The sequence below is a fragment of the Gopherus evgoodei genome, chromosome 3, assembly GCF_007399415.2.
Source record: "Gopherus evgoodei ecotype Sinaloan lineage chromosome 3, rGopEvg1_v1.p, whole genome shotgun sequence".
NCBI lineage: Eukaryota > Metazoa > Chordata > Testudines > Testudinidae > Gopherus > Gopherus evgoodei.
The window spans coordinates 172,885,541-172,912,686 of NC_044324.1; the positions used below are offsets into that span (position 1 = coordinate 172,885,541).

The 27,146-nt window shown below is 45.5% G+C and overlaps 1 protein-coding gene across 8 annotated transcripts in view; it reads right to left on the reverse strand.

The window, feature by feature from the left end:
• The window catches only part of DISP1 (dispatched RND transporter family member 1), a 181,712-nt gene that overhangs the window by 23,666 nt on the left and 130,900 nt on the right, over nt 1–27,146 (reverse strand). The window lies entirely within an intron of this gene.

The following is a 27,146-nucleotide window of genomic DNA, read 5'->3' on the forward strand; positions in this document are numbered from 1 at the left end:
CCTCAGCTTTTAGAATATTAAATAAAGCATTTATTTTCCTACTGTTATGCTATCGAAACTGATATTTTGATTAAACCCAAACTGATGACTTCAAGAAGTTGAACACATATTTGTAAATAATCATGGAACTCATCACTATTGATGGAGCAGGTGCTCATAATTCCCAGAATTTATAGGGAAAACGGAAAGTCTCATTGCATTTGGTGCTGAACAAACTGGGAAACTTGAGGTAATGGAGGACTTGAAAAATCCATCTGCCACTGGAGAGTAAGCAGCTTTTCCTGACGCATAGAAGAACCTATGCCAAATTCTGCAGAATTTTAGTTTTCCTTTGACTTAATTAAATGAAGAGTTTCTATCCCTTGTTCTTGCGAAGATTAAATGCATTTCACATTTGGAAGGCTAACAATGCAGTGTTGTCTTGCTGGGTCTGGAGAGAGATAGAGGACTGTAATACCCCGCTGCTGCTGCTGGTCCTGCTCCTCAGAGTTCTCCTATGATTTAACAGAGTGAAAACAGACTTGATAGTTGTTACTTTTTACTGCTCCTATTCTGAAAACTGAGGGCAACCATAAACTGACATCCCATCAATTGTACTACTGCTTGAGAAAGCTATGAGCAGCAGTGGAAACAGACATCAGAGCTATTAACTGGGATATAAATGGGAGGAATATAGATTAGCAAACATTGCTTTGTGTTAGCAGCCAGGAAGCTGGAGGGAAGTGGTAGGATGGCAGAATGCCCAGTGCCCAGCTACAACAGCCAGGAAGCAGAGGAGGCATTGTGGAGCCCCTTACCTATGCAGAAGATAGGAGGCTTTGGGATGGGAAGGAGAAGAGAGAGAATGCGCCTTCCCTTCAATAGCCAAAGGGGGCTGGTAACTGGCACATTTGAAACCTTCCTTTTAGCTGGAGGGTGATATGAAAGATGGAATCTCTTAAGTGGGATTTAGGAATCCATATGCAAGATCTAGTAGGAATCTCATGACCCTTCCCCATTTCTAGGAGTAGAGGGACTGGACTTCTCACCATGGTACTACCTCTGGACAGTGGGGCCTTCCCATCTTTCACAATGGACTCTGGAAAGTAGATTAAGTTCTCTGGCAAATAGGTGCCTGCAAAAAAATTTTAAGCCTTGATGTAATAACCTTGATCTAAGATTCAAAACTCCTAGCCTATATGGTAAACTCTATCAGGCAATCACTTGTCCTTTATTGTCTCTGAAAAGCATGACACGCTTATAAATCTCTATATAAATGTTAGAAGAAAAAAAAATCTCCAAGGAAGAAGTTAAGATGGGGTATCATTTTCCCACCTACATTAGAGACCTACTTAGAACATCAATTTTACATATAGGTTTCTCTGTCGTGTTCATCATTGTAGCATGTAAGCATCACACAAACAGTAAACCTGCACTTATTCTCACATCATCCATAGGGAAGGATTATAATTCCCTATTTACAAATCAGAAACTCAAACAGAGATTAAGGTCAAAATTATCACATGGTCCACTAACTTTGGGTGTCCAGTGTGAGAAACTTAAAACAGAGATGCTGAAAAGACTCAACTTCAGATGAGGTCAATGCAGTTACCTCTGAAAAAATAATCAAATTAGAAAGCCAAAATTTGTAGCATCCAAAACTAGTGGACTCTCTCAAAATGTTATGCCTAAGTGACTTGCCCAAGATCACACACGAATTCTGTTGCAGAGTTAGGAACAGATCCCAGATCTACTCATTCCCAATATAAGACCATCCTTCCTCTTTCAGCCCAGTTGGCAGATACCTGGTTTTTAGAAGTCAGGGTGGCTGAGTGTTCTGAATGTGGTAAGGACAAAGTTCTGCAAACCACTCTCAAGGTATCACCAATATATGGTGAGGTTTCTACCCAAAATTATTTGAATCATCGTTGAGTAGCAATAAGACCATGTATGAAAAGAAATGTTCACATACACCAACAAGCTTTTGGATTACCTCAAAGCCAAAAGGCTTATAAACAAGAATAAACAAAGGACAAATTAGCTAGAAAGCTATAATTAAGTGCTCAAGAATTTTTCAGAATGACAGCCACTCTCAATTTAAGGTATCATTCATATAACTATACAAATTATGAACCTCAGCCTTCATTCATGTAATAAAAAAGGTTAAAGCTCTGGTGGCATGATCAACTCTTTTGAGTAGAGGGCTGAGGGAAGAAAACAAAGGAAAGATTTTTGAAATCTGACTGTACACTCAGGTTGAAGTACAAGAGAGAGGTGGATATCTACTCTTAGTTTTAGTACATTGACCCAATGAACAACCGATTTCTAGTCTTTAGAAATAAAAGATTTGCATTCCAATGCATGTTCTTTCACCTGTGAAAATGAATTTCATTCTCCAATCTGGACATTACTACAAATAACTGAACCGCCACATTATTTGGCACATGTGGCAGCATACAACCCAGAGAGATCAGTCTGGTACTGGAATGGTATGGGCTATTGCAAGCAGATTTGTGATGTGTTGGCAGGGTTATGTAGAGAAGTTTGCCAAGCACATGCCTGACTCGCATCAATTCCAATAGCCTTCACTTTAATCAGTAGATAATTAAACCATAAAAAAGAAAGATTAAGTAAGTGGCCGCTGTATAGAGACAAATACTCTCCTCTCCACAAAACTGGCTTTCCACTGAGGTGCTCCAGAGACCAGAACACTCCTCTTTCCCCAACCACTCCATTCACCTCAGGCTGCAGAGCCGCTGCAGTAGCTTCCATGGCAGCTATCCCCTCTCCTCAACCCTTAACTGGTTCATCTGGGTATCACGGCCACACCTGTACTCCTGTCCCCAAAATACCCCCAGAAGGTGGTCTGGTTGGAACAATGTATTTCTGAAGTATGCTGTGACACCTTCCCAGCAAAACTGCAACAGCATCTGCTGCCTGTTCAGTCAGACAAGGTTGGATAGGGAACTGTGTTCATTTTGCATAATTAGGGCTCACTGAACATTTCCATTAAAAGTCTGTAATGAGGAGTCTTTGTACAAAATGTTTTTCCTAGGCAAAAACCTCATTTTCTTTTATACGGAAAAAAACAAAAACAAAAACAAAAACACACACCCCCCCAACTTCAATATCTTTGTGAAAACAAAACCCCTCAAACCCACATTTCTCTTCTGTTTTCTCTCTGCACAAAGTATATTCAGTGCTGAACAAATGAGGATGATTAAGTTCTTCAAGTCTGGGAAGGTTAAAGGTCACACCTGCTATCAAATTTTTTTTCAAAAGGCACGCATAAAAAAAATGCTGTGTACACCAGAATGAATTCCAACAGTGTAACCAATACCTTGCAGCTGTTACAATATCTTTATTACACTGATCAGTAGGAAAAGTTATCCCCACAAACTTCACTAACAAATTCTTTCGTTATGCCCTAAAATACAGAAATGCATAGCAAAATGGCTCTTTCCTTCTTAATTAATCCTGTGTGTGGTTTTTAAAACAGTGGACAGTGTCTACATAACTCTATTAAACTCTAAAGAAACTTTTGGTGAAGAAAAAGATTGTTCATCAATCTTTATGAGAAAGGAACTGCAGGTTTTGCAATAACTTCACTGAACACACTAACAATGTACGTAAGTTACTCATACAAGAAACCTAGCTGGAGAGGATTCAAATTCAACTCAAAGCTAAAATACCTCTGTGCTTAGCACAACAGGGGTAATGCTGAAAAGTGATACGGCAAGGATTTAAGATGGGACAATGCAGGATTGAATTGCTGCATCACAGCACTAGTACAATTTCAGTAAATGCTATGGAAAAGATTGAAGAGGGGACCTTGTAGTGGATCTGAACTCATCCACAATTTACTATGAGCCCTCCACCACGGTAGTTGCAGCCCTCATACCCCATTCCATCCTTCCCTAATGGTTCATGCAGAGGCACAGAAGACCATACACAGAGCTGTTTTAGGCTCTGTGCAGACTCAGCAAAAGCACAATGCATCAGTTTGCATTAGAAAGATTCCCTCTGCAACCTCAACTAGCAATTTAGTTTTAAACAGCAGGGAGCACAGTGTTCTGCCATATTCTGTCTCCAATGCTCTACATTGGAGCCCAAGTCTGTTCTTAGTAACACCCAGGTATTCCCATAGACATCAATAGAGTTGCATGGATGTAATAGAGGGGACAGTTTGGCCCCAAAGTCTTATCCTTTGGCTATAACAAAATATTATTAATTCACATCAGGTTTCTAACTTTCAACTGGACGTTTCCTTGCATAAAGCAATGTTAAGTTAGCATGTGCCTCACTATAGAATCATAAAAATGTAGGGCTGGCAGTGACCTCAAAAGGTCATCTAGTCCACCCCCGGTGCTGAGGCAGTATCAAGTATATCTAGACTATCCCTCACTGATGCTGGTCAAAACTATTCTTAAAAATCTCCAAATGGTGGAGATTCTCCATCTGGACCCAGGAAGGACCCTACTAGCTATGCCCTCCCAGTTTCGCAGTAAACCATTGATAACTGCTCTGAGTACTGTCAAACAGTTATGCACCCACCTCATAGTAATTTCATCTAGACCACATTTGCCTAATTTGTTCATAAGAATGTCATTTGGGACTGTGTCAAAAACCTCACTAAAAGCAAGCTGCATCAATATGGAACTGTGCTAATTGAATTTAATGCTCATCAATAAAAGTTATGCATGGTCTGGTGCTTTTAGCAATCTCTTTGGTTCTTTGACCTAAAGTGCGTTAGAGGAAAACAGTTTGCAAGAAACCCAAATATGTTAAGGACAAGTGGTGCTCTTTAAAATTACATAGAGCTTTTTTCTCAGCCCTCCCATTGCACTTCTAGGTTGGGAGGAAAAAACAGTTACTCACCTTCTTGTAACTGTTGTTCTTCGAGATGTGTTGCTCATATCTATTCCAGTTAGGTGTGTGCATGCTCTGCGTGATGGATGTTGGAAACTTTTACCCTAGCAGCTACCCTTCGGGCCGGCTGAGGAGCCCCCTGGAGTGGCGCCAAAATGGCGATCTATATAAGCTCCTGCTGGCCCGACCCCCCTTCAGTTCCTTCATGCCGGCTACTACGACAGAGGGGAAGGTGGGAGGTGAATGGAATAGATATGAGCAACACATCTTGAAGAACAGTTACAAGAAGGTGAGTAACCGTTTTTTCTTCTTTGAGAGATTGCTCATATCAATTCCAGTTAGGTCACTCCCAAGCCTTACCTTGGAGGTGGGGTCGGAGTCAGTGAACCACACATTGAAGGACCGACCTGCCAAAGGCTGCATCATCCCTAGAAGGCTAGACAATGGCATAATGGGATGTGAAGGTATGAACAGAGGACCACCTGGTAGCTCTGCAGATTTCCTGGAGAGGAATGTGTGTCAGGAAAGCAGCTGATGATGCCCGAGCTCTCTTGGAGTGACGTTTGCCAGATTGTAGCAAGCGCGAATACACCCGATGATCCACGACGATATTGGTTGAGAGGAGACCGGAGCGCCTTTCATCTGCTCCGCAATGGTGACAAACAGCTGGGTTGTTTTACGAAAGGGCTTTGTCCAGTCTATATAAAAGGCAAGTGCCCTTCTGACGGCGAGAGAATGGAGATGCTGTTCACATAGGTCAGAGTGCAATTTCAGATAGAAAACCGGCAAAAAGATATCCTGGCTCACATGGAAGCAGGACAACGCTTTTAGTAAGAAGGCAGGGTGGGGTCTTAGTTACACTTTGTCTTTGTGAAAAATGGTATATGGTGGATCACAGGTGAGAGCCCTTAGTTCAGAGACCTGGTGTGCAGAAGTGATGGCCACCAGGAAGATGACCTTCCAGGAGAGGCAGAGAAGAGAGCAGGTGGCCAGCGGTTCGAAGGGGGGACCAAGTTGAGGTCCCACGCAGGCACAGGTGGCTTCACTGGAGGGTGGATTTTCTCTAGACCTTTGAGGAAGCGCCACATGACCGGATGGGAGAACATGGAGCACCGCGTCATGCCTGGGTGGAATGCAGAAATGGCTGCAAGGTGGATCTTAAGGGATCCGAAGGTTAGGCGCTGGTCTTTTAGGGACCTCAGATAGTAGCAAATGCAGGAAATGGAAGCTCAGAGTGGGTACACCTGCCGCTGAGCGTACCAGATGGAAACCTCTTCCATTTCGCCTCGTAGGTACGCCTGGTCGATGGCTTGTGGCTTTCTAGAAGGACCTGCCATACCAAGGCAGAACAGGCTCATTCAGTCCGGTTCAGCCACGGATCCTCCAGACTGTGAGATGGAGCAAGTGGAGGAGTCGACTGTGGTTCTGGGATATGAGGTCGGGATAGAGAGGCAGGCGTATGGGAGCCTGGATGCACAAGTCCAGGAGAGTCGGGAACCAACACTGTTGTGGTCAGGCTGGGGCTACCAGTATCACATCCCCCTTGTCCCGTTGGATCTTGAGTATTACCTTGTGACCCAGCGGGACAGGCAAGACAGATTGCCCTGAGCTCTCTGATGTTGATGCGCAATGACAGCTCACTCTCGAGCCATAAGCCCTGTATCGTCAGGCCTCCCATCCCAACGCAGACGCGTCTGTAACTAGAGTCAGAGTGGGCTGGGGAGGATGAAATGGGATCCTGGCTCCCACCATCTGAGGGTCCAGCCACCATTGGAGGGATTTGAGTATGCGCTTTGGGATCATGATGCCCATGTCTAGACTGCCGTGTCCTGGTCAGTAGGTTGACGCCAGCCACGCCTGAAGAGGCCTGAGTCTGAGCCTGGTGAGTTGTACAACGTATGTGCAGGATGCCATGTGGCCCAGCAGTCTGAGACACTGCCTTGCCGAAGTGATTGGAAACCTGCTGAGGTTGGTAATTACGTCCGCTATGGCCAGACGCCGTGCCTCGGGAAGGAAGGATCTGTCTTGGTCTGTGTCCAGGACTGCTCCTATAAATTCTATTACTTGAGTAGAGGCGAGGATGGACTTGCTGAGGTTTACCAGGATGTCTAAGTGAATGAATGTGTCCAGCACTAGGCACACATGCGACTGTTCTTGGTGGCAAGATCGGCCCTGTATAAGCCAGTCGTTCAGGTATGGGAAGATGTGTACGTGATAGCGGCGGAGGAAAGCAGCCATGACCGTCATGCACTTGGTAAAGACGCAGGGGGCTGTGCACAAGCCGAATGGAAGGGCTGTGAATTGATAGTGCGTCTTGCCCACTACAAAGTTGAGGAACTGTCTGTGGGATGGGACAATGGCAATGTGGAAATATGTGTCTTTCATATCAAAGGCGGCATACCAGTCTCCAGGGTCCAGTGAGGGAATGATGGTGGCTAGTGAGACTATGCGGAACCCGAGGTTGACGATGTACTTGTTGAGTCCCGAGATCTAGACTAAGTCTTAGGCCTCCCTTTGCCTTGGGCACAAGGAAGTAGTGGGAGTAGAACCCCTTGCCCCTGAGCTCCTGAGGGATTTCTTCCACTGCCCCTAGGATGAGGAAGGATTGAACTTCCTGCATTAGGAGTTGCTCGTGAGAAGGGTCCCTGAAGAGGGATCGAGGGGGAAGGGGGATGGAATGGAACCGGATAGAATATCCCATTTTCACTGTGAGGAGGACCCAACAGTCCAAGGTAATATGGAACCAGGCATGGTAGAAACATGATAGCCGGTCCAGAAAGGGACAATTCTCCTGGGTGAGAACTGGTAGTCCATCTTCCGACGCACCTTCAAAACGGGCACTTAGGGCCCGGGAGCGGCTCAGACTGTCCTTGACCTTGACCAGAGGGAGTTTGAGACGACCTATGTTGGGAATAGGTGTTTCTCTGACAAGAGGGATCCTGTTGCGGCCTCGGTTGAAAAGGGCGTTGCTGATTGGTCTGAGGACTAAAGGGCTTCCTTTGGGTGGCCGGGGTATGCATACCTAGGGACTTAATAGTGTTTCTTGTGTTCTTTAAGGTATGTAGACGGGAGTCAGTCTGATCTGCAAACAAGCCCTGGCCAAGCGCTCTGCCACATGGCGACTCCTGACGTCAGGGTGCACGCAGCTGCGTGTGCCACGTCGAGAGCGCCCTGGAGGGAGGTCCTAGCAATGAATTTACCCACCTCAGCAATGGCGCCCAGTTCCGTATGAACCTATGTTGATAGAAGATCTTGGAACTTTAGGACTTCAGACCAAGAATTAAAATTGTACCTGCTGAGGATCGGCAACTGGTTAGAGATCTACAGCGAGAGACCCTCGGTGGAATAAACCTCTCCCCCAAAAAGGTCCATTTGCTTCACTTCTTTTGACGTGGGAGTGGGTCCCTGCTGGTCTTGCCTCTCCCTGACGTTTACTGCATCTACTACAGGGAACGTGGGGCAGGGTGGGTAAACAGGTATGTGCGACCTTTGGTAGGGACGAAGTATTTTCGCTCCACTCCCTTAGCCATGGGGGGAATGGAGGCTGGAGTTTGCCAGAGGGCTTTTGCGTTGTTTTGAATAGTTTTGTTCATGGGAAGGGCCAAACTGGAGGGCCCTTCTGGGCCGAGATTGTCCACCATTGGGTCCTCATCCTCCACGACCTCCTGAACTTGTAGGTTCATATTGAGGGCCACACGCCTCAACAGCTCCTGGAGGACCCTAAAGTCCATCGGGAGGGGGTCCAGAGGAGGATGTGCCAGCCACAGCCTCGTCAGGTGAGAATGAAGATGACTCCACAAGCAGGATGGGAGGAGGTGGAACATCATGATCAGAGGTGGCTGGTTCCTCCGGGGGAGCCAAAGTAGCCTGCAGTGCAGGTGCTGGATCAACAGTCTGGTCCATGTCCTGGGGAGGGCGACTAAGTGCAGCCTCAGGAGGTCTGCTGGTAGGAAGAGACGGCGGCCGGACAAGTGAGGGAGTGCCCTGGGCTTGATGGTATGCCCAAGGCATCCAAAATTGCCATTGGGGTTGCCAGTAGGTTGCTGGGGGAACTTGAGCCAGGCTTCCTGGAGCAGAGTGTGGAATGTCCAAGACCCCAGATGCCCTCTCTGACCTTCCCGAAGGAGATCTAGAATGCGACGGCCATGGGGGAGCGGTGCAGGAATGGGCTACAACATGCATCGAGTCACTTGGCTGGTACGGGTCATGGTGCCCAGTTGGAGAACGGTGCCCAGCTGGAAAACAGTGCTGGTGTGGGGAGTGGTGCTGGAATGTGGAGCAGTGCCGAGCTGGGGATCAGTGCCACTGTGGTGATCGCTGACCCGGAGATCGGGAATCTGCAGCACGTTGGGCGAGGTCACAGATCGAGATCTGGACTTTGAGCGGGACCAGGAGTGGGCAGTCAAAAACAACCCTGAGCATGACTGGCTCCGAGGTTTGAGATCGCTGGACCAGCGCCATGAGTCATACCAGTTCCATGAGTCAGACCAAGACCTGTAGTGGTGCCAGGACTCAGAAGGGTGCCGGGACTCTGAGCAGGGCTGAGGTGCCGGATCTGAGGCTGGCGGCCAAAACACCGCTAGCTTACCCTTAGACGGGACCGGGAGTTGAGGCTTGTGCCGGTGTCGGAGGTACGGGGGCTGTCATCTCAATGAGACCCCTTGCCACCTCGAAGATATCCAGTGTAGAAAGGAGGATGATCTCTTCCAGCTGTGTCATCTCGTGAGGAGGAGTGGACGTATTAGGAATTAGTCCATGGTCCTGCACCATCGGGCCTGTGACCTCTGTCTCGAGTCTACGAGATGGCCCCGCCGGAGACTGCCTCTTGGCAGCAACCGGGGAATGGGATCGGTGCTGAGGTGGATGTTTTTGCAGCCGGGGAGAGCATCGGTCCTGAGAAGAGCGTGGGATCTTCCGTGGCGCCGGGGCTGGTACCACCCGGGGAGCACTCTGCACCGAGTCACTCGGGCTCACATCCTGAGACGGCCGCAAAGCCGACTCCATAAGAAGTTGAAGGCGAAACTCCCTCTCCTTGCATGTTCGGGGTTTGAACGCCTTACAAATCCTGCACCTATCAGCTTGATGTCCCTCACCAAGACACCTGAGACAGGAATTGTGGGGGTTGCCTGTGAGCATGGGCTTGCCACAGGACTTGCAAGGTTTGAAGCCCTGGGTCGACATGCCCCAGGGCTCCACAGGGATGGCTGTTGACAAGACTGACCTCTAACAACTAACTACACTTAACACTATAAGAGAACAATTAACACTTACTAACTACTAACTATTTACAACAAGAGATAACACTAGGGATAAGTGGAACACTTGAAAAAACAAGAGACCACTGTTCCAACAACTGTCACAGGCGGTAAGAAGGAACTTAAGGGGGGTCGGGCCAGCAGGGGCTTATATAGATCACCATTTCCGTGCCACTCCAGGGGGCTCCCCAGCCGGCCCGATGGGTAGCTGCTAGGATAAAAGTTTCCAACATCCGTGCACATGGCGTGCCACACACCTAACGGGAATTGATATGAGCAATCACTCGAAGAACTCTTTTTACTCCACAGATAGGAACTGTCACACTGGATCATTACTAGATGCTCCAGGAGGTGATAGAAACGCTATCGAAGGCTGGTATGGATTAACCAACACAAAAGGCCATGGGAAAACTAGCAAAATAAGCTGTGGTTTGAAACATGTTTAACCAACAAATTTTCACTTTAAAAAGGATTTTCCACAGCGTAGACAGTGCAAATTGTGTTAAAAAATCTGTTAGCTGAGTTGACAAATGACCGGTTAGCATTTTTTTTTTAACAGCATGACTTGCCTTTTGTACACTAATGTTTAAAAACCGTTAGCTAAACACATTTCAAAACACAACCTACTATAGGCATAGCCAGTTCCTTCCAAAACTTTTAAAAAAAATTCTATAACTATAGATATTCTTGTTTCTCACATAAGTGTTCAAACCTTCTTCAAATCCTGCTAAATTCCTGACCTTTTCAAATGTTACCTTGTGATAATTTAATTGAATGTCCCCTCATTAATGTATTATTAGAAAGAGTGAACAGAAGTTCCTGACCCACATTCTCTATACCATTCATTAATTTCTATGCTTTTCTCAGATTCTCTCTCAACTGTCTACTCTTCAAGATAAACAGTTCCAGTTTATTCTATTTCTCTTCAAGAGAATTTTTCCATGACTAACTATTCTTGTCTCTCGTTTCTGAACCTCCTCTATTTCTGCTATATCCTTTTTGAGATGAGATGACAAGAAATGAACCCAGGATTCCAAAAGGGGAGATATTGATTTATAACACATTTTATTTTAGCACTATTCTTAATCATATTCCTTATACAGCCTAACATTCTGTTCCCCCCCTGCCCCCTCTTTTTTTTTTGGTTAATGCCTGCCCCACAACCACCCAAGGAGTTCATTAAGCTCTTCATTGTGATGGTCAGGTCCTTTTGTCCAAGTTGTTACAGCTAACTTGGAACTCAGTAAGGTACATGAGTAATTCAAATTATTCCTTTATATTTGCATTGCTTTGCATTTGTCTGCATTTACTTTAGCTACAGTCATGTTTTTCATTTAGCTAGCATGGCTGGATCTCTCTTAAGGTCCCCCAGTCTTGACTACTCTAAACAGCTGTACGTCATCTGCTAATTTTGACACAATTCTTCAGCCCTTTCCTGTGATCACTAAACACCAGCCTTAGCATGAAATCTTGTGGCACCCCACCCTTATCCTTTCACCAGGAGAACTGACCATTTAAGCTTGTTTTCTCTCTCTCTTAGCCAGTTTATGATCCAGTCCATTATTTTGCCTCTCACTCTTAGTTTCCTACAATGATGCTTCGAAAAGGTGCTAAAACAATACTACTTTATACTTTTGCCATAGAAGCCACACACATAGAGAGAACTGGCATCTGGTTATTCCTGGCAGATATTATAGATGGTTGGACAAGAATATGGGTCTGTTATATTTGTGTACAGTCTCTTAGTACAATAGGGGTCTGTCCCATGATTAGGACTCCTGTGTACTACTGCATAAAATATAAACAAACAACAATTAAAGGAATTTACATACCCAAAAAGGCTAGTATACAAAATTAGCCTCAAAGTAATTTTAGCTACTAACAAAGAAATGTCAAGAGCCCTTCTGTTTCCAAATCACGTAACTACGGTAAAACAAATGTTTAAACTTTTGTTCAAGCTGCGGTGAGCACATATCTGTCTATCTAGGATCTCATATGCCCCACTATCATTGAAATAGCTTAAGCATCTCCCAAATATTTAAGGATTTCTCCTTAACATATTTGTTAAACCAGAAAGTGTTAGTTCTATTTTACCAATGGGGAACTCAGACAGAGACAAGTAAAGTGATTCACCGAAGTTCATATAAGATGACTACTGGAGAGTAAGGAATGAAATCCCTTTTCCTTCCTAACATGAAACTCAAATAAATCTTTATCTATGCAGGCCTACTAGTAACAATTGGATCCTAAGCACCTCATCACTTGAGACACTTAAAATAAATCTAGACAAAACACTAGATATCATATTGAACGGGACAATCCTGTACTGGCAGGATAATGGCTAGACCAATCACTTCCAATCTGTAGTTCACAGAGATTTGCCTGCTCAAAGTGCTGGCTGTTCTCCTTGGTTTCAGCTACTAGGTTACGCTAAAAGTTGAAAATACATTAAATATTTTCCATATAAACAACTGCTGCAATTGCAACAAGGATATTAAGCTATCATCAGTGAGATGGTCCACCTGATAACAAATAGAAAGTGGTCCATGAGAATCACTCTAATGAGATGTAGTCCACTGTTAGTGACAGTTTAAGAATCCAGAAGTCAGACAATTTAATAGGTCTTCTCCAGCTCCAATTTCTGTGATTAAGGTCAAAGACCATTTCTACTTTACTGAACAAGTCCCTCACCTCCATCTTCCTACTTGCATCATTGCATTTCACTTTGCTCTGAAGTTCACTCTTAAGACAGTCATAATATTAAGTTACAAAGAGCTATACTTACTGAAAGACTTATCAATAGAAAGACTCCTCTGTTCAAGGATTATGAAGTAGTTAACAGTGGCATTTTATTTTGCCCAAGGGAAGTTCTCCCCTTTGTCGGTAGATCTGGTTACAAATAGTGATAAAACATAGCTTTTTATCATCTACTACACTGAGGGATAAGCTAAAACCCTGCAAGACAGAACTAGATCTGAATCACATTGTTCATCTTCCATCAGAACTTACAACAGAAGCTAAATCCCTATCAGGAAAATAACTCTGCTTTCATCATACTGTTCATCATCAGAACTACTTCAACCATTTTTACATGTTTTTTTTGTAATTAAACTGGAAACAACATCTGATAATTTAAACTATCAGTTTAAGAGGCTGAGCAACAACTCAACCAACAAATCCAGATGATTAGATCAAGTTACCCTAAAACGTTTAACAAACCCTACTGATTTAATTTTCTGTTATGTTGTATGACACCTTTCCAGTGTCAGACCGGCTCCTGAAACAGTTTAACCACGTGGTATTTGCACCTTGGTTTGTGCTTAGCTTTGCTTATTGAGATCTAGAAAACTGGAAGTCTTAGACAACACACAGCAGAACATTGCACCAATGTTGTACAAGTTCTGAAGATGCTGAATTCTTCATTTGATAACTCCTTTTGTTTTCCCCTTAGCAAAAAGCAGTAAGAAAGATGCAGAGAAACTTCTGATCAACTTAAATGTACATTTACAAGCAGTAATTCAGAATGCTTTTGTTTCTCTCTTTCTCATGTTGTTAGGATGATATGGGTCCTAAAATAATACTAACTAAAGGTTCATCATATCACAGTCTAAGGCGGTGATCTTGCAAAGACTTACACGTGTGCTAACCCTTATGCATATGAATTACTACTTCAATGAGATAGTTCACATGCATTAATTGATGCATGGATGCAAGTCTTCGCAGTACAGAGGCCAAAAATCAAATTTCATTACAACGCTGACTAAAATATACATAGCATGCATGTCATATTTTTACAACTGAGACAGCCAGACTTAAGGGGTCTCATGTTTTGCTTGTATTCTATCTCGCTTCTCATGTTATTTGGCACATCTTGCCCTACACTCACAGTAAATGTGAGCAACTAAAATTGCCTGTTTCTGCAAGGGAAGGAAGTGGAATTAAGAGAATCAACAAAAAAGCTACACTCTCTAAATGCTGCTTGTTACCACTGATGACTTTGCCAAGGAAACTTCTGCTCTGGTGAGTTAGTGTAGCAAATGTATTGGGAGAAATCCTGGCCCTATTGAAGTCCATGGCAAAACTCCACAAATGTCTTTCTGGTAGTAAACCTACATTAAATCCATTTGGCAGTTAACTGATCCACTTTTGAAAAAGCAAAACCACTTTAGACATCTACTGATCATGAGCTTTCAGCTGATGGCATGACATGCAGATCAGTTCAGCAGGAAAATGGGTTCTGATGGGCAACAGAAGTGTGAAGAATTTTGTACATACTTAATTTGAGTTGGACATTTTTATTTTGATATTTAATGTCAGAGTATAATTATATACTATTTTAAAAATTAAAGCTTCTATAATGTTCAGAAATATATACCCCATAGATAACTTTGAAATCTAATTTTCACAAAAATGCTCCAAACTCTCTTTCATGCTGCCCCATATGGAAAGAACATCCTTCCTGAATTTGTAAGGCCTCCGACTCTGTATTTAAGCTCCTCCAGGAGACTCATTTTTGCCATTCTGCCATCTGATTTATACTGTGATCCCTAAACACATTAACCTTTCCACACTTCCCATCCACGTTCCCTAAGAATAGACCAAGTATCACCTCATCCATTCTGTTTGCTGGTTGTGCCCCTTCCCCTAGTTTCTAGTCTGTTTGCCTGCCTTTAGATGGTGAGCGTATTGGGACAGAAACCATGCCTTCTCTGTCTGGAGGCCACCCAGCACATTATGGGTGCTAATACACAAAACTCTACACACTAAGGATTTTATTTTCCCTCTATCTCCCTTTCACTATAAGTACCTAGCTCTCTCAAGTCATATTCTGAGATAATAATGTATCACATTAAATGTACTCCAAACAGCTGCTCTCCAAACAGGGCAATCACTTTTAAGGACAATTCTTACATACACAACAAACAAGGATATTGCCAACAACACACTTAAAAGGTCTCATCACAGTTAACCATATCTGTAGTAATATTCTCAATGACAGAATTTATAAATTTAGCACAAAGTAATTTCTTCTTCCTGAGACCTAAATGAAGTTTATATATTCTTTCCAAATGGCACTAAAAGCAAAGCTACACAATGCTTTGCAAGTTAAACAAAAGTTTTGAACTATTCAGGAAGACAATAAAAAGGCTTTTTATAATACCACCATAAATCACTATTTGAAAACTAGCCAATAACTAATTTGGAGCAGACTAAAATTATTTCAAGATCCTTCATAAGTCAGAAGACGTTTGTCTTATTGCCTTTCTTTATAATTATAGTGAAATTAACAGATCTGTTCTGGGACTTAAATGATTGCTGGAGTAGTTTTCAGCAGCTTTTTTGGCACAAAGCTACTTCCTTACAAAATGTTATTTATGTAAATACACATATTAAAAAACTAAGCTGTTATTATACTTCCCAGTTTAATGTAGTAATGCAAGGTCATGGTTCCATCTTGTAGGTCTCTGATGGACAGGAAATGAACATGACGTAACAAAACACGATATATGTATGTGCACCAAAAAAAATATAAAAATTATCAAATGACACCAAGGAGGACAAAACGGATGTATGTGAGCATATATTTTAATACATGTATTTCTAAACAGAAGGTTTTGCACTATTTTATTACAAGCCAAACTAACTCAAATGAAGTATGTACAACTTTGACTCTGGAATCAGGAGGCTACAGATTTTCCATGTATTAGCACTTCAGCTGGTACATGCTTCAGTCTTCCTTCCTGTGCAGATGCAAGGACTTGTGAATGTAAGTTGCCAAAGGGTCCACTTCTACTTATTGCACAGTCCTGCAGGTGTGGTAAACTTTGATCCAAATCTTTTTGAAGATAAGCAACAATCTATTACAGTTACTTCCAAAATGCTAAATTATGGGGATGGGAAACATTACTTTTTACCTTTCTATATTATTAAATCTTCTTTAAAAACACTCTGGCTTTACTTCAACAATTTTGTCCCCAGTTCAACGAAGTGCTCTGCTTAATAAGAATGGACTTAAGCATGTGCTTTAATGTTTTGCCAAATCAGGACCTTTAAGGTCACATTCTCACATAAATACACGAGCATAGCTCCCATTGAGGTCTATTGTATTTACATGCAAATATTTGAGGGGAAAATTTCACCGTATGGACTTTATAACCCTATGTATATGTCTACTCATGAGACTATGCGCTGAAGGCAAACTCATACCAGTCTGCCCAGGAAGCCATCTTGCACTCAAAATCAGTCACATGAGCAATATTAGCTACAATGCAAATGTAACTCACCCTTTGTGCTGGATCCAGAGGATGATAGTCAATTAGAGCCCAACTACAGAGCCTAGATATTTATCCCAAGCTGTTGAAACTTGTGCTTTTTAAGCACAAAAGTTCTCTGGTTCAATCCCTACTGTCAGTCAAAATGGTGGTTATGAACATTTGCATGAGTATTTACATATAAATTCACATCCATTTAATAAAAATAAATCTTTGAAAGCCATTTTGGATTCTCCACAATATAAAACAAGTTTGAGATATAGTCATGTAACCGTTAATATGTAAATGTGCATACAGACAAATCTGTACAGGATTTACAGTTTAACCTAACTAAACTGCATTTCTACTTAGGATTTTCCACAGTCATACCACAGAGATATTCTGATATTAGAATTTTTAGTGCCACAATTACATCCATTTTTTAAAAATAGCAGCATATAACAATGCATATTCAACCGCAGTACTAAAACATTACAATGACTTAATATACCCATTATTTTATTTTATTTTAAAAAAAAAGAGGCTTCTCTAATCCATTGCTGACTTTGAGTATGGCTACACTGGAGAATTGCAGCACTGGTGGTGGGTTTACAGCGCTGCAACTTACCGTCCACACTTGCAAGGCACATACAGCGCTGCATCTCCCTGGCTGCAGCACTGCTCCGCCAGTGTGGCCACCAAAAGTGCTGTAATTGGCCTCCAGAGTATTCGGAGGTATCCCAGAATGCCTGTTCAGCCACTCTGCTCATCAGCTCGAAATCTACTGCCCTGGCCCCAGGTGACCCGCCCTTTAAGTGCCCTGGGAATTTTAAAAATCCCCTTCCTGTTTGCTCAGCCAGGTGTGGAGTGCAATCAGAATCTTTCCAAGTTTCCATGCCTCCACGCGCCAAACGAGTGCCAGCATGGAGCAATGGGAGTTGCTGGACCTCATCAGTGTTTGGGGGGAGGAAGCTGTGCAGTCCCAGCTGCGCTCCAGCCGTAGGACTTACGATACCTATGGACAGATATCAAGGGCCATGCTGGAAAGGGGCCATGACCGGGACGCGGTGCAGTGCAGAGTTAAAGTGAAGGAGCTGCGGAGTGCCTATTGCAAAGCCCGCGAGGGAAACTGCCGCTCCGGTGCTGCCCCTACGACCTGCTGTTTTTACAAGGAGCTGGACGCGATACTTGGGGGTGACCCCACTGCCAATCCAACAACCACGATGGACACTTCAGAGCGAGGGAGGAGTAGGGGAGAGGAGGAGGACGAGGGGGAGGGGGAGGAAACCGAGAGTGAGGGTACTGGGGTGGAGGGAGACATCCCAGAGTCCCAGGAGGCATGCAGCCAGGAGCTCTTCTCAAGCCAGGAGGAAGGTAGCCAGTCGCAGCAGCCGGTACTTGGTGAAGGACAAGCAGAGGAGCGGGTTCCCAGTAAGCGGCTTTTATTTTCAGGATGGAAATGTTTCGGGAGAGGAGGGAGGGTTAGGGCTGCATGCATGCATACCTAGATGTGGAATAGCCCATTGATGTGGTCTATCACGTCACAGTAATCGGCCTCGGTAATCTCTTCAAAAGTTTCAGCCAGAGCGTGGGCAATGCGCTTGCACAAGTTTATAGGGAGAGCCACTGTGGTCCTTGTCCCAGTCAGGCTAACGCGTCCGCGCTACTGTGCCGTGAGGGGTGGGGGGACCATTGCTGCACACAGACAAGCTGCATAGGGGCCAGGGCAGAATCCGTATTGCTGTAGAAGACCCTCTCGCTCTTCCCAGGTGACCCGCAGCAGCGAGATAGCTTCCAGGATTAACTCCTGTGGAAAATGTTGGGATACTGCTCAGTGTAGATGCCCCTTGCAGCAGTTTGCTTTCCCCAATGCACAGAAACCCCTGCACATCCCTGAAGCAATCAGTCCCCCTTACTTACCATTTCGTGGCTCCTGTGGGTTGTGTGTGCTCTGTTTGCTATGGGAAAAGTATGCAAAAGTGAAGACTGCAAACTCCTTCACTGTGTGGGAATAACTGTCTGGGTGAGATTATAAACAATGCAGCCTCTGTTAACTGTTGCCATTTGAAAAGTGTCCTTGACTACTCGACTGCCCGTATCGTCCACTGCTCAGAGGCTACAAAACCTCAGGAAGAAGCGGCAAAAAAGCAAAGAAGATATGCTGAAAGCAGTTATGGATCACTCTGCCAGAGAGAGTAAAAAACTGCAGGACTGGAGGGAAAGGGAAAGCAGGCTCCGCCAGAGAAACGCAGCGGCTAAGAAAAGAACAAAACAGCTGATAAGCATGCTGGCGCACCAAACGGACTCTATCCAGTCACTCGTAGCCATGCAGGCAGAGTACTACCGTGCCGGCCCCCCACATCCCAAAGGTCTTTCCCTTGTGCCCCAATATCAGCTCAAAACCCACTTCCCCAGCATCCAGGTTCTTACCACCACCAGCTGCCCCCAACACCTGTACGTTCACCAACCAGCCCAGAGAACTACGACCCTTACCCTCTGCAGTCAGCCCCCATCAGGATGAAAATACTGCATGGTGAAGTGCAGCAGTCATTGCACAGCACACCAGACAGGACATATTCAAACCTCTGACTGTACAGTTCACCACCCCACCCCCCTGCTCTTTTAGGTTCCCAAAATGATGTGTGTTTGTCAAGAAAGTTATTTTATTTTCAATAAATGAATTCCTGGCTTTGAAAACAGTCTTTATTATTGCAGAAAGTGAAAGATACTGTAGCCCAGGAAAGAAACAGGCACTGCAAATGATTTCAGGAAAAACAGATTCCTACTAACATTGTAACCACTGCACTTCACTCCCGTGCAAGGCACCAAACATTACTGCTGGTTTTCAGCCTCAAATTCCTCCCTCAAGGCATCCCTAATCCTTGTAGCCCTGTGCTGGGCCTCTATAGTAGCCCTGCTTTCTGGCTGTGCAAATTCAGCTTCCAGGCGTTGAACCTCGGAGGTCCATTCCTGACTGAATATTTCACCCTTCCCTTCACAAATATTATGGAGGGTACAGCACGTGGATATAACCATAGGGATGCTGCTTTCCCCCAAGTCTAGCTTCCCATACAGAGATCTCCAGCGCCCTTTTAAACAGCCAAAAGCTCACTCCACAGTCATTCGGCACCGGCTCAGCCTGTAGTTGAACCAGTCCTTGCTCCTGTCAAGCTTCCCTGTATACGGTTTCATGAGCCAAGGCATTAACGGGTAAGCGAGGTCTCCAAGGATCACAATGGGCATTTTGACGTCCCCTACTGTGATCTTCCGGCCTGGGAAAAAAGTCCTGGCCTGCAGCTTCCTGAACAGGCCACTATTCCGAAAGATGCGTGCATCATGCACCTTTCCAGGCCAGCCTGTGTTAATGTCAATGAAAAGCCCACGGTGATCCACAAGCACATGGAGAACCAGAGAAATACCCCTTCCGATTAATGTACTCGGATGCTAGGTGGGGTGGTGCCAGAATAGGAATACGCGTCCCATCTATCGCCCCTCCACAGTTAGGGAAACTCATTTGTGCAAAGCCACCCAGAATGTCCTGCACGTTCCTCAGAGTCATGGTTCTTCTTAGCAGGATACGATTAATGGCCCTGCAAACTTGCATCAACACGATTCCAACGGTTGACTTTCCCACTCCAAACTGGTTCCCAACCGATCGGTAGCTGTCTGGAGTTGCCAGCTTCCAGACTGCAATAGCCACCCGCTTCTCCACCGGCAGGGCAGCTCTCAATCTCGTATCCTTGCGCCGCAGGGTGGGGGCGAGCTCAGCATACAGTCCCATGAAAGTGGCTTTTCTCATCCGAAAGTTCTGCAGCCACTGCTTGTCATCCCAGACTTCCATGACGATGCGATCCCACCACTCAGTGCTTGTTTCCCGAGCCCAAAAGTGGCGTTCCATGGTGCTGAGCATTTCCGTGAATGCCACAAGCAATTTAGTGTCATACACGTCAGGCGACTCGATATCATCGTCAGACTCCTCACTGTCATTTTGGATCTTAAGGAATAGCTCAAACTGCCAAATGTGATGTGCTGGCGACACTCATCAGCAAAGTCCTCAGCAGCTCGGGCTCCATTTCCCACAGAAATCGCGCTGCACAGAAACCGTTGGGAGACTCACAATGGCGCCAAACATGGACGGAAAAACAGTGACTGCTGGGATGTGAAGCGATGCATCACGGGGTGTTGGGACAGGAAGCGGAATGACCCTCACCCTTCCGTCCCCTTCCCACAACCCACGGCGCCAAAATGGGACGAGGTGCTCTGTGTGATAGCTGCCCATAATGCACCACTCCCAACAGCGCTGCAAATGCTGCAAATGTGGCCACACTGCAGTGCTGGTAGCTGCCAGTGTGGCCACACTGCAGTGCTTTCCCTACACAGCTGTACGAAGACAGCTGTAACTCCCAGCTCTAAGTGTAGCCATACCCTAAGCCTATTAAATTCACTCATCTTGTTCAGACATCATCTACTTTATTTCCTGAGAATAAATTCATTATTTGAATCTGGTTTACTTATTAAGAAGCAAGTGAGAAAAAATTCAGGACTTGGTAAAAATGTCAGTGGTTCAGTATTTTATTTATGGAAAAGAATAAAAAGAGTACTAGATTACTGGATAAATTAAAGAAAGAAGGATTAATGTAATTGGTGTTTGTCAGCATAAAAAAGTTATGAGAAGAATAAAAAGTCTGCATAAAACCATCCGTCAGTGGAATCAACTAGATATACAATGAACTTTTAAATTTTAGCATAAGAAGAATTCTGCAGAAGTATTTTCTTATAGAATATGACAGTGAATACTGGAAATGTGAGGAAAAAAATAATGTGATCATTGTATCTAATGATCCTTTTCTGAACATTCATGAAATTTTTGCAGTTTGCTTAAAAGGCAAACAGGAGCCTGCAGACTCCAATCACACAACTCAAATTAGATTCCATGGTCTAGTCACCAAAATTTTGTTTTCCAGTCTGCAAAATTCCATAATGCTGCTAAGAGTTGGCATTCACTAAATCACTATTCTGTGGTCTGCTAGTTAGTACATGGGACTGGGAGTAGGGAAAAACCAGGTTCTGTTCACAGCTCTGCTACTGATTTTCCATGTAAAATTGGGGAATTAATTCAGGACAGATCATGATATCCTTACTCATAGTGAATAGTACCTTAGGCCATGGCTACACTAGAGAGTTGCAGCGCTGGTGAGGGGGTTACAGCGCTGCAACTTAGGATGTGGCCACACTTGCAAAGCACGGCCAGCGTTGCAACTCCCTGGTTGCAGCGCTGGCTGTACACCCGGTCGAGCCTCGGGTGTAGGGATTCCAGCGCTGGTGATCCAGCACTGGTCAGCAAGTGTGGACGCCCACCAGCGCTTTTATTGACCTCTGGGGTATAAGGAGGTATCCCAGCATATCTTAGAAGCCTCTCTGATAATCATGCACACTCCACTGCCCTGGGCTCAGCTGACCCCACCTTTAAATGCCCCGGGAATTTTAAAAATCCCCTTCCTGTTTGCTCAGCCAGATGTGGAGTGCAATCAATCATTCAATCAATCAGCGACCATGCCTCCACGCCCCAAACGAGCCCCAGCATGGGACAATTCCGAGCTGCAGGACCTCATCAGTGTTTGGGGTGAGGAAGCTGTGCAAGCACAGCTGCGCTCCAGAAGGAGAAATTATGATACCTATGGGCAGATATCACAGTCCTTGCTGAGAAGGGGCCATGAACGGGACGCGTTGCAGTGCAGGGTCAAAATAAAAGAGCTGAGGAGTGCTTACTGCAAAGCTCGTGAGGGAAATCGCCGCTCAGGAGCTGCCCCCACAACCTGCCGTTTTTACAAGGAGCTGGATGCCATACTTGGGTGTGACCCCACTGCCAATCCTAGGAGCACGATGGAGAGTTCAGAGCAGGGAGAAGTGGGGGAGAGTGTAGAGGAAGCCGACAGTGAGGCTACTGGTGTGGAGGGAGACACCCTGGAGTCCCAGGAGGCATGCAGCCAGGAGCTCTTCTCAAGCCAGGAGGAGGCTAGCCAGTTGCAGCAGCTGGAAGTTGCTGGTGAGGAAGAAGCTGAGGAGTGTGCTCGGGGTAAGCAGATTTTTATATTTTGGGAGAGGAGGGTTTGGGTTATGGCTGCCTGCATGCATGCCTAAACGTGGAATAGCCCATTGATTTGCTCTATCACGTCTCTGTAATCTGCCTCGGTAATCTCTTGAAAAGTTGCAGCCAGAGCGTAGGCAATGTGCTTTCGCAAGTTTATAGGGAGAGTCACCGTGGTCCTTGTCCCGGTCAGGCTAACTCGTCCGATCCACTGTGCAGCGAGGGGTGGGGGACCATGGCTGCACACAGGCAAGCTGCATAGGGGCCAGGGCGGAATCCACATTGCTGTAGAAGACCCTCCCTCTCTTCCCAGGTAACACGCAGCAGTGATATATCTGGCAATAGGAAACCCTGTTGAGAATTTAGGGATACTTGAGTGCAGGGCGCCAGGTTCGCAGTCCCCCCCCAGCCCCGCGGTGCGCTCTGGTCTCCCCCCCACCTTCCCAGCACGTAGCCAGCCCCACGGTGCGCTCCGGTCTTCCCCCCATCTTCCCAGCATGTAGCCAGCCCCACGGTGCGCTCCGGTCTCTCCCCCCCCTTCCCAGCAGGCAGCCAGCCCCGCGGTGCGCTCCGGTCTCTCCCCCCCCTTCCCAGCAGGCAGCCAGCCCCGCGGTGCGCTCTGGTCTCTCCCCCCCGTTCCCAGCAGGCAGCCAGCACAGCTGTGCATTTCCCCCCCCCTCACCAGCAGGCCGGCAGTTACGCGGACCGCCCCCCCCCCCCCGCCAGCAGCTCGCCACCTTCCTGTTCACTACTGTCCCCTGTGCAGGACACCAGCTACCTCCTGTACCCAGTGCAGATAAACCCCAGTGACCCATCGGTCAATTCCCCCTCCCAGGTGCAGTCGGGGCAGAAACACTCACACCATTGCTCGCCATGCCTTCGCTTCCCTGGCCTGTCTGTGTTATGTTAGGTATGTGGGAAGGATGCTACAGAAAGTCTAAAAACTCCTTCACTGTGTGATAATAAACAATGCAGCCTCTGTGTATTACATGTTTCTATCTATGTTTTTTTTAGTGACCTTGACTAATGCAGCCGGATCACCGGCCTCACATCGCTTGCAGAACTTGAGAAAAAATCCGCGAAAATCAAAAGAAGAATTGATCAAAGCAGTTATGATTCACTACAACAGAGAAAGTAGGAAGACGCAGGAATGGAGAGAGAAAATGTATGAGTGGAGGCAAACAGAAAGCAGGAGAAAGGAATTCGCTACCAAAAAAACCTCAAAGCAGATGATAAGCCTCCTGGCTCACCAAACTAAGTCTTTCGAGTCTCTCGTAGCCATGCAGGCAGATCTGTACCGTGGTAACCCACACCCCTCCCAAAGCTCTCTTTCTTGTTCCCCAGTATTTGCACAAAACACCTTTCTCCAGCAGCCAGTTTCTTATTACCCCCAGCTGCCCCCAACACCTGTACGATCACCTACCAGCCCTGATAACTACAATTCTTACCCTGTGCATTCCACCCCCATTACCCTGCAGCATAGTAATCCTGAAGTGCAGCAGACATTGAACAGTAATCCAAACAGGACATATTCAAACCTCTGAATGTACAGTCCACCACCCTAACCCCCCTGGCCTTTTATGTACTGTACTTTGAATAAAGGATTTTATGGCTTTTACAATACGTTTTATTATTGCAGGAAGTGGTAAATAATGTACCCCAAGGTAGAACAAAGCACAGCAAAGGCACCAAACATTACTGTTGGCTCTCAGCATCAAATTGCTCCCTTAAGGCATCCCTAATCCTTGAAGCCCTTTCCTGGGCTTCTCTAGTAGTCCTGCTCTCTGGCTGTGCAAATTCATCCTCTAGGCGTCGAACCTCGGAGGTCCATTCCTCACTGAATCTTTCACCCTTCCCTTCACAAATATTATGGAGGGTACAGCATGCGGATATAACCATAGGGATGCTGCTTTCCCCCAAGTCTAGCTTCCCATACAGAGATCTCCAGCGCCCTTTTAAACAGTCAAAAGCTCACTCCACAGTCATTCGGCACCGGCTCAGCCTGTAGTTGAACCGGTCCTTGCTCCTGTCAAGCTTCCCTGTATACGGTTTCATGAGCCATGGCATTAAGGGGTAAGCGGGGTCTCCAAGGATCACAGTGGGCATTTCGACGTCGCCTACTGTGATCTTGCGGTCTGGGAAAAAAGTCCCGGCCCTCAGCCTCCTGAACAGGGCACTTTTCCGAAAGATGCGTGCATCATGCACCTTTCCAGGCCATCCTGAGTAAATGTCAGTGAAACGCCCACGGTGATCCACAAGCGCTTGCAGAACCACGGAGAAATACCCCTTGCGATTAACGTACTCTGATGCCAGGTGGGGTGGTGACAGAATAGGAATATGCGTCCCATCTATTGCCCCTCCACAGTTAGGGAAACCCATTTCTGCAAAGCCATCCACAATGTCCTGCACGTTCCCCAGAGTCACAGTTCTTCTTAGCAGGGTGCGATTAATGGCTGTGCAAACTTGCATCAGCACCATTCTAACGGTGGACTTTCCCACTCCAAACTGGTTCGCCACCGATTGGTAGCTGTCTGGAGTTGCCAACTTCCAGACTGCAATAGCTACCCGCTTCTCCACTGGCAGGGCAGCTCTCAATCTCGTGTCCCTGCGCAGCAGGGTAGGTGCGAGCTCAGCACACAGTCTCATGAAAGTGGCTTTTCTCATCCGAAAGTTCTGCAGCCACTGCTCGTCATCCCAGGCTTGCAGGACGATGTGATCCCACCACTCAGTGCTGGTTTCCCGAGCCCAAAGGCGCCATTCCACGGTGCTGAGCACGTCTGTTACTGCCACAAGCAACTGAGTGTCTTGAGCGACAGGCATTTCAATATCATCGTCTGACTCCTCACTGTCACTTTGCAGCTGAAAGAATAGCTCCACTGCCATGCGTGATGTGCTGGCAACATTCATCAGCAAGGTCCTCAGCAGCTCAGGCTCCATTTGTAACAGAAATCTCAGAAATCGCGCTGCAGACTCACAATGCCGGCAAAGTGCTCGGAATGTGTAGCAAAGCACCACGGGGCATTGGAACAGGAAGCGGAAAGACCCGCACACTTCCTTCCCCTTCCCATAAGCCACAGCGCCAAAATGGGACGAGGTGCTCTGTGGGATAGCTGCCCACAATGCACCACTCCCAACAGCGCTGCAAGTGCTGCAAATGTGGCCACACTGCAGCGCTGGTAGCTGTCAGTGTGGCCACACTGCAGCGCTGGCCCTACACAGCTGTACGAACACAGCTGTAACTACCAGCGCTGCAAAACTGTAAGTGTAGCCATGGCCTCAGACTAGGAGTAGTCGTCTCTGGAATCAATAGGAATACTTGAGAAGGTACTAAACATGAGTAGAGGTTTCACAATCTAGCCCTCAGTCTCGGATTTCCAAAGGTATTTAGGCTCTTAGCTTCCACTGAAATCTGTGAAGTTTACAGCCTAAACACCTTTCAGGATCTGGGTCTTAGTGCCTCAAGTTTACTTATCTTAATGTTTACAGGTAGACAATTACCTACACAGGTGGGCTGTAAGGTGTAAATGATTTGTAAAGAACTCTGAGGTGCTACAGTAAAAGAAACTACAGATTTTTATTATTGTCTCTCAAACTTGCCAGTTTGCGATCGTTTTATAGTTCTGTTAATAACTACCATTTTCCCAGGGCAAAAATAGGTCTTAAAATTGTTTGCATATTTTTCATTTTTCTTTAATCATAGATGCCTGAGACAGAGAATTGCTTGTATGATATCTGTGAGGAAGGCAGACAAACTGTGCAATAAAACAGGTACCACAGTGGAAAAAACTACAGATTAAAAGGATTCTATATTTTCAGATTTTCCAAGGTTTTCACACTGAAAGAACCAAAGATTGAAAAACTGCTTCCATGAGGAATAATCAACGTTCTTCCTTTAGCCAATACAAGGATGAAAAGAGTGACCATCCATAGTATAAGCGACCAGATAGCTATGTCTCAAATTAATGTCAAATCTTTTGTCATCTCACTTAGTTGTCGTAATGAGCAACTTATTAGAATTCCCATATAATGCCTACAGTTTGTTAATACACATTGCACCTCTGAATTAGAAACAAAATAAAGTTCAGTTTCCAGTATATTCATATTTGTAAATACTCAGCTAAGTAAATCATGTCATGCGTGCTCTCAAAAAAATGTTTCAACCACTCAGTATATAGTACATGCTTTTATATAACGGTACAGTCACCTCCTGTCATTTATACAAGAGCAATGGCAATACTATATCAAAACTAGTTTTATTTCTGTAGAGCAGTGGTTCCCAAAGTTGTTCTGCTGCTTGTGTAGGGAAAGCCCCTGGCAGTCCAGGCCGATTTGTGTAACTGCCACGTCTGCAGGTTCGACCAACTGCAGTTTCCACTGGCTGTGGGTTCGCTGATGGGAGCTGATGGCCTGGAGCAATGAACCGCGGCCAGTGGGAGATGTGATCAGCTGAACCTGCGGACGCGGCAAGTACAAAAATTGGCCTGGACCGCCAGGGGCTTTCCCTGCACAAGCGGCGGAACAAGTCTGGAAACCACTGCTGTAGAATATCTTTAAATACATTCCATAATGTCAATGAATGATTACTAAGATTCCAGTAAACCCAGGATTACTACATGTAAAAAACATGTACATTGTTCCACTAGTGCAACTGGACAACTTGTAGAATGAACATCAATGCAATATTGATAAAGATTTATTTATTTA